Here is an 8,589-nt window from a genome sequence, read left to right as displayed (position 1 = left end):
GATTACCAATACAGGTTTGCGACAGAGGTTTTGGGGGCATTTTAGGCTTTACAGTTGAGGACACCCTCCCTAACCCCACTGAACTGGACCTGGAGCAGTGGCATCTTCTCTGTGGGTCTACCCCCCAAAAGCTGTCAAAGCAGAGGAGGAGGACAGCATGGGGGTCAAACCACTGTAAACCTCCCCGGCCCCTCATGGGGCCCAAGAACCTGGGAGTGGCTTCGGTCTCCCGGAAAAAGTACCACATCTCTCAACAAAACACACACAACAACATTTTTTCTACACCAAGAAACGACTCCCCGGTGGTCATTTCTCGAAGACTTCTTCTAGCCGGGGACACTGAGAGCAATCCGGGACCTGCCAACAAATACATATGTCCAACATGCTCAAAACCTATCACTTCAAGCCAACAGATACAGGGTTCAGTTCAGTGGAATTCCTGCAAGAACTGGACCCATTACACCTGCACAACACTTGCATCCAGAAAATAATAGTTACACAAACACCTGGACCTGCTCCTTATGGTCCTTCCCCCAACCCATTAACCCCTCCACCAACCCCACTCCAGCTTCCTCCAAACCTCCTTGGCCTAACCCACCGAACCTTCCCACACCATTCAATCCCCCAACCCCTCGCATTCCAACCCAATCTAATTCACGCCAACCCTTGCCTCCATCACAACCATTTTCTACCCCTTCCCCTCCACGCACATCCCCACCTCCCCCCCATGCTGCAGCACCCAACACACACTGTACACACAACACAAACATTCTTCAAATAAATATAGATGGCATAAACACCAAAAAACAAGAACTCACACAATTCATCAAACAACAAAACATACACATTGCCATCTTACATGAAACAAAACTACACAGAACACAAAAAACACCGACATTTCATAATTTCACCACCATTTGACAAGACTGGGCTGACGGTGGTACCAGTGGACTCATCATCCTGGTACACAAATCCATCAATTTTTCAGATACTAGTGCATACACAAGGTCACTTCTCCCCCTACATAACACCACAACAGAAATACAATCAATTAAAATATGCACTGGTAACAAATCGCACATAACAATTGCCAATACATACATTCCCCCCCAACTGTCCCCCACAGTACCATACAATTACTCTCCACAAATACACCACATCACTAACATACCCAACATCATCCTGGGTGATGATTTCAACGCCAAGGCGTCAGCCTAGCATGTCAACAACCCTGACACTGTCAAAGAGCTGGTACTACAATCCCAAACAGATAATCTTTTCATACTCAATAATCTCCATCAACATATCCACATCCCACACCAAGCCCTATTCCTCCCATCATCTTCAGATATCACCTTTTGCTCCCCAAACTTCACCCTCACGGCATCCTGGAGGGTGGTCAAAACCCCTGGCTCTGACCACCTCCCGATCATCATCACTACCAAAACCAGAATCACCCCAGCTGGGCACAGACATACATGCACTAATTATAAGAGAGCCAACTGGGAGCCCTTCACATGTGAAACAGAACAACACTCTGAAACATTAAACAGTACACCTGTCGAATTATAGCGACAGTTCAGTGGGGGTTGCTTTAAGTCAAATTCCTCCTATTTGTTTATTTCAAAGGTAAACTTGTACATATTTAGGGTTATTAGGTTTGAAGTTTTCAAATGCTATTCCTAATAAAAGGAAAGGAAATAATTTCCCTTTCTGTGGAGATATAAATTAATATGAACCATAACTTGTAAAAATATAACTCCTATGATCGAGCTGCTGAAGCTTTGAATACTCAATTCAACACTTTAATATAACCATGTAGAACTCAGAACTAAGAAATATAACTGTTTCGAATAAGAGTTTGACACAACAACCGTTTCATACTGAAGAGTCAAACTCGACGAGAAGTAAGAAATGCACGGCATAGAGTCAGTACCGAACTAGACAGGGTTAACCCCTTCTTTACCGAAAATGTGTTTTGATGTACCCCCGTACATCGCCAGCAAACACCTGTGAGACACCGGAACCGCTACCGTGGTATGCTGGTACACCCTCTAATGAATGGCAGCTTATGGGCCTCAGTGTAGCCCGGTAAGACTGTTTCTGAGGACCTTGTGTTAGCAACAGCTCTGTGTTTTGAAGACAAAGACTGTGACGAAGTTCTGACGAATTCTGACATCATAAGATAAGTCATGACTGAGTTGCGGTGGCACTAATGGCTTCCTCACTCATCTGTGATGTAACCTCTGTTAGATCAATCATTATTTTATTATAATTTCTACTACAGATATCGTACTATATTTTCTGCTGACATACGGCAAAATTTACACCCCTTGGCCTGCCTGACAGAGTCAGTTACCACACACTTGACCACAAGAGAGGGTGTACAGGTTATTTTTCTCATGGCATCTCTGGCAAATTCCGATAGCGACGAGTTTATTCCTCATGAGGATACTTATTTAGATGTATCAGATGATGATGCAGCAGTGTCTGATGTGTCAGTAGATGACTGTGATCCTGAAAATGATAGCAAAGTTGATGTGAGTGAGGAAGGAGAAGGAAAATAGTAGCTAGCTTAGTGACGCTGCACTCTCAGCAACAAGTGGGTCAAGGTCGCCATCACCATCACGTGTGTCCACACACTTCATGCTCAGCTTACAAGGTAAATAAATAAGCCATCCATCTGTGCAGGACATTTTTTTCAAGCCAGTTTGTACAGTAGTTACCTGGGTAACAGTACTTTAGCATAAGATATGTAAACTTATATACCGTAATCATTTATTTAATAATACTTTTTTATTACCAACATCATGCTGGGTTTATGTGATCATCATTATACAAACAAATAAAAAAAAGTGAATAGTTTCAACATGGCAAAAAATATACACCACCCATCACACTACGGGAGGGGGAGCTATCAGGTCAGTATGGGGGGGTAAACGTAATGTTTACATTTGGGGGAGGGGTCGGTAAAGAAGGGGTTAAAGGCACACATCGCCACACCCTAGTGATTTAACCACCGTATATAAATTAACGGAATCTCTCAGTTAAGTATAACTTCATTCTTTTCTTCTCGATTGGCCAATTGAGGGTTAAGTTTGCGTTAAGAGAGAGAAATCTAGGTGGTCAGTACAATGTAAACACTATTAATAATGTTGTATCATTAAGCTGCATAATATCCGATAGACAAAGATAAATACAGTAGAACCTCTCTCATTCGGACTATATGGGGGGAAGGGTTGTCCGAATTAGCAGATTGTCCGGACCATCAGGGTAATCTCCAGTTCATACCAAAAACTATCTACATATGGTATGTTTGTTAATTATTAACATATGTGGCATATGTCAACCCTACGTAACTGCAAAAGATGAAAGGATACTAAAATAACAAAACTAATCATGTACGACAGTTTTGTATTGCATAATTTACAGGTAAGGCCATGACAAGAAACTAGCCTACATTTTAAATTGTAGTAAGTGACTAAGGCCCATGTAGGCAAAAAAATAAATTAATTAATTAACTGTAATATTTAGAATAAAAATAAAACTTATGTAGGCAAAAAATACATTGTCATCTTTGGCATACTGATAACACCCATATGGGCAAGAAGCTAGTGTTTGATGTACAGGTAACTCGCACGGAACACGATCTCACGGAACGCGCTCGCAATTATACACGGTAAGGGCTGGGATACATATAAGACAACGTAAGATTAATAAACCATTATGAAAACTACAAATTAACGCAGGAGAGGCCTTTGAAAGATCAAATCCTCGAACGTCACCGCAGCGCGCGGTTTGTTTTGATTACGTGACGATCTAGGCGGGAAATTAGTCAATGAGTGAGACATTCCCGAGTACAGTAGCACAGTATTTGTAAGTTAAATATTTACAGTACTGTACTGTTCTGGTAAGTTTATGTGCAACTTAAAGTACTATTAAATAACGTTAAAGCAAGAAATAAAGTCTTATAACCAGTTTACCTGATAGGCGTCAGAATATTGCCTTTTTTATTTGTTCGTTTTTTCCACAGTGCTGTTCAGTATTTGTAAGTTAAATATTTACTGTTCTCTTATGTACTGTACTTGTAAGCACTTAAATAAAGTTAAATCATTAAATAAAGCCTTGTAATCAGATAACCCGAATTATATGATTACCCATGATCGGCGTCGGAATATTGCCTTTTTTGTTTGTTCGTTAAACTCTTACTGTACTGCTTTTCTACAGTACTGTATTTGTAAGTTCAATATTTACTGTTCTGGTATGTACAGTCACTCATAAAAGAAAAGACCCCCCCCCCTGCCTTCGAGGCAATATAACTCAGGGTATTCAGTGTTGGTAACAGTGTATTTGACGTCTGCCATATGGGGGGATGAGGAGGGGTGTTTGAGAGGAGGGCGGAGTTAATCTGCACGAAACACTGCTTCAATCCACATTTCGAGTCAAACATACTTTATATCTGACTTGTTATGTTGTCCTTCACACAAAACTAACTTTATGCCACAAGAACAAAGAACTTTCAGATGATAACACAATCCCATACCCGAACATTTATGCATTAATGCCACACCAGTAATGATGCAAATGAAACCCCCGGCCTCAAGGGTTAAATGAATGGGCTCAACACACTTAGAATGAACTTTGAATGAACTTCCCCCAAACGCAGCTTCACACCCCCACACCTGACGTCATTTACAGTGTTACCAGGACCGATATCATATTGGTTGAAAGGTGTCTTGGCCGGGGGGGTCGTTTCTTTTATGAGTGACTGTACTTGTAAGCAATTAATGCATTAAATAAAGCCTTGTAACCAGTTAACCTGATTTATATGATTACCCATGATCGGCGTCGGAATATTGCCTTTTTTTTGTTTGTTCGTTAAAGACTTATAATAAGAGAAAAATACATTTTTGTCTTGGTATCTTTACCTATTTGCTCAGGTTTGCTGTAATGGTTTGCAACTTGTAGAAAACTGTGAAAACTTTCGGGAAGTGAACGAAAATCTGGGACATGACCTTGACTTCACCGTCTCATGTATCATGTCAGTTCACCACCGGCTATCGTGATGAGTGGATGTACGATTTTTTCGCTCGTGGCCATGCCTAACCACACATAGTTACACCCATTATCTCGACCCAGACAGAAAATACAACCTTTTTCCTCCCTTGCAAAACACAAACAACTACCCTGTTTACGAGACAGCAATATATATTGCGAAAATAACAAGGTAAAATGATAAAGATGAACGTAAAATGATTGAGAAAGATGAACATGTTATGACGGAAGAAATACGTTTTCCCTGTCTGTAAACGTATTTATTTCTGCTTTGTATCTGTATTCGTAATAATTAGACTTATTGTTAGTTCTGAAACTGCATTACGATTCTATTTTTAGCCATTCTCGTGGTGTGGGAGCTGGAAGTTGTGACACAACTTCCTTATTGCTAATCGGACTGACCCTCCACTTTATTCTCCCGTGGCAGAGTCTAGCCTTGGAGGACGTGCAGTTTTCTCATTTAGGACGGAAAATTCAACTCTTTCGCTCCCTTTTCCAAGCATGGGCACAACGATAACGTAAAAAATAACTCGAAACTACCATAAACATATATCAAAAAGGTGAAAATGTATTCATAACATTTTTTTTTTTTCCAGCCATTCCTAACAGATTATGTACTGAAATCATTCGATATCACAGTACTGCATTTCTAAGTTAAATATGTACTGTTCTGGTATGTACTTGTAAGTTAAAGCACTGGTACCAGTTAACCTAATTTATTACCTATGATCAGCGTCGGAATGTTTCCTTGTGTTTACGTACAGTATTTGTGTGTGGAAGTTTTGCTCAGGAGTACTGTATTTGTGAGTTATAACATTAAATAAACATTCTAACCACTTAAAGTGCTTTCTAGTGACAGATAACAGCAAAACAACACATTTGGGGGGTCTAGGGAGCAAAATACGGAGTAGTTTAAATATACGCGATTTCGCACCTAACACAGCACAGTAGGAACAAAACCCTCGTGTTCCGTGCAAGGTACCTGTACAAGTAAAGCACATTTAAGTACAAAAAATAACCTACAGTAATCACTAAACACTGCAGAATATTCTGACCCATTTTTGTATAAGCAAACTCCTCCTTTTAACACCTTTATTCATTACAGAAGCTACACTGGCATTAAGGGGCATTGTAAGGAGGATTAACTTTTGAAATACAGAGTACAAATATAAATTGTTGGTGAACTAGTTGATGGAACGAATGCTAGCGTGTGTTTAAACAGGCACCCATGCTGCGACCTAGCGTGATCCGAGACTAAACGAATGACGATCGCTTTACGCGCCGATACTGAAAATGACTTTAGAATTACTTTCAACATATTTTTGGAGCTTATTATTTTTAAATTTTGTCCGGATTAACAGAAATCCGAATTAAAGGGGTCCGGACCAAAGAGGTTCTACTGTACCTTAAACTTTATATCAACCCGCCCCGTCCACCCGATATACAATGCACGTTGGGAGTTTTTTTCACACTCAGTCCCCCTGACATACGGTGTACGTTTTGCAATTGCAAGGCCCACCGTTTGCACATTTTTCATATTTCGTACGTGACTTTTGGTACATAGACGCGTGACACCTTCCTCTAGCCGCTACCAGATGGGGACATTCCCCGACCACACATGACCCACGCTCACCTGTGAGCAGTGACCCAGGACAGACACAGTGCGACGAGGTCTCTCTGACGAGGAAATTCAAGCCATCCTGGACACCTACCCAGCTGATGCATTCACTGGGGACAGTGATTCACCACTCGACGATAATGTCCTCGATAAAGATTACGTTTTACCTGAGGAGACCAGCAGTAGTGATGAGGAGATACCGTCACCTAGGAAGCGGCGATGTGTGACTTATCGTAAGGCAAAGGAAGGCCAAGCAAGACCAGTGGATGTGCACGCACCTCTCTCCATCCTGTGCAAGAAGGGACGGATGAGGACGAGGACACAGCAGGTGAACGTGGCGTTCTCACGTAGCTGGGATCAGAGCGGATCTCGCCACGTGGAACAGAAGGAGTGAGGAGGCGTGTGAGTTATAGGCCTATTGTTTTGTCTGGGGAAGACGGCAGTGTAGGGGCAGGAGTGAGAAGTGGTAGGGAAAGTGAAAGTGAAAGTGGTGTGGGTAGGAAGGGAGGAGCTCACACGCTCCCACGTGGTGCACCTGGGCGGTGGGGAGGTGAGGTTGATTGATTGATTGATTGAAAATAATAAAAATCTGGCGGCGCAACTACCAGGGTCATATGCCGCCGGATGACAAAGTAAAAGACACAGCAAAATAAAAAGTGCCTATTCAAAATAAAGTTAATATCTGTTAGTAGGAATAAAACACTAAAAATAATAAAAATAGTTTATAAAATAACAATTATTTATAAAAGTGAAAGGAGGCCCGCCTCCTGAAGAAAACTAAAAACATCAGTAAAATCATTAAAAGCCTCACCAAGCATCGAGGACAAACAGTAGGCACCATCTGCCACCCCATGCCTATGAAGGAACCTCTGACGCAGGTCCCCCAGACTCGGACACTCGACCAGCAAGTGATGAACAGTAAGGGGAACAAGGCAGTCATCACAGTACGGTTGAGTCTCACCACACATGAGGAACCCATGTGTAAGCCGAGAATGCCCAATGCGAAGCCTAGCAAGAGCCACCTCCAGTCGCCTAAACATAGAGGGAAGAACCCTTGCCACAACCACTCTCTGAAAAATTTCTTTTAGTTTATTATGAGAAACACCATCCCAGTGTCTCTGCCAACACGAACGAATTGCGAACCGCAAGTAAGGTGTTACATCAGAAACAGGAAGTGGGTAGTCGGTTGGGGGCTGTTGAGAAGATGCAGCTTTAGCTAAAATATCTGCCCTCTCATTGCCCTCCACACCAACATGTGCAGGAACCCAACAGAAGTCTACATGGCGGCCACGACGGCCAAGAAGAAAAAGCCATTCTAAAATTGATAAAACCAATGGATGGGATGCATTAAAAGACTCAAGCGCAGACAAAGCACTACGCGAGTCACTAAAAATCACAAAAACGGATTGGGGGAGAGTAAAAATGATTTTAACAGCATATAAAATTGCAGTCAGTTCTGCCGTATACACTGAAGTAATGCCAGGAAGGCTACCACCCCTGCTAAATGAAGGGAAGACAACACCAAATTCTACTCCAGTATCAGTCTTAGACCCGTCAGTATAGACGGGGACAGAACCCTCATGAATGGAGGCATGTTCTAAAAAGAGAGAGAGGGACACCTGAGAGGGAAGTGAGCCCTTTTTTTCAACAACGGACCTACAGAATGTCACGCGAGGGAGTAGCCAAGAACCCACCCTTGGGATCCGATGTGGACAAATTGCCAGTCTCGGGAGAGAGAGGGCTAGCATAACAGACCGGACCCTGTAACCAAATGGCTTTGGGAAATTAGGACGGGTCTCAAAAACAGAAGATCGGGAATCCTGGGAGACAATGGTACATGAAATTGAGTCTGGAATGTGGTGAAGACGATACCAACACCTCATCATTAGCAACTGACGTCACAAGTCCAAGGGGAG

The sequence above is a fragment of the Coenobita brevimanus genome, chromosome 49 (genome assembly GCF_032717465.1).
Source record: "Coenobita brevimanus isolate Jiangsu-jjx chromosome 49, ASM3271746v2, whole genome shotgun sequence".
Lineage (NCBI taxonomy): Eukaryota > Metazoa > Arthropoda > Malacostraca > Decapoda > Coenobitidae > Coenobita > Coenobita brevimanus.
This window is presented reverse-complemented; position numbering follows the sequence as displayed.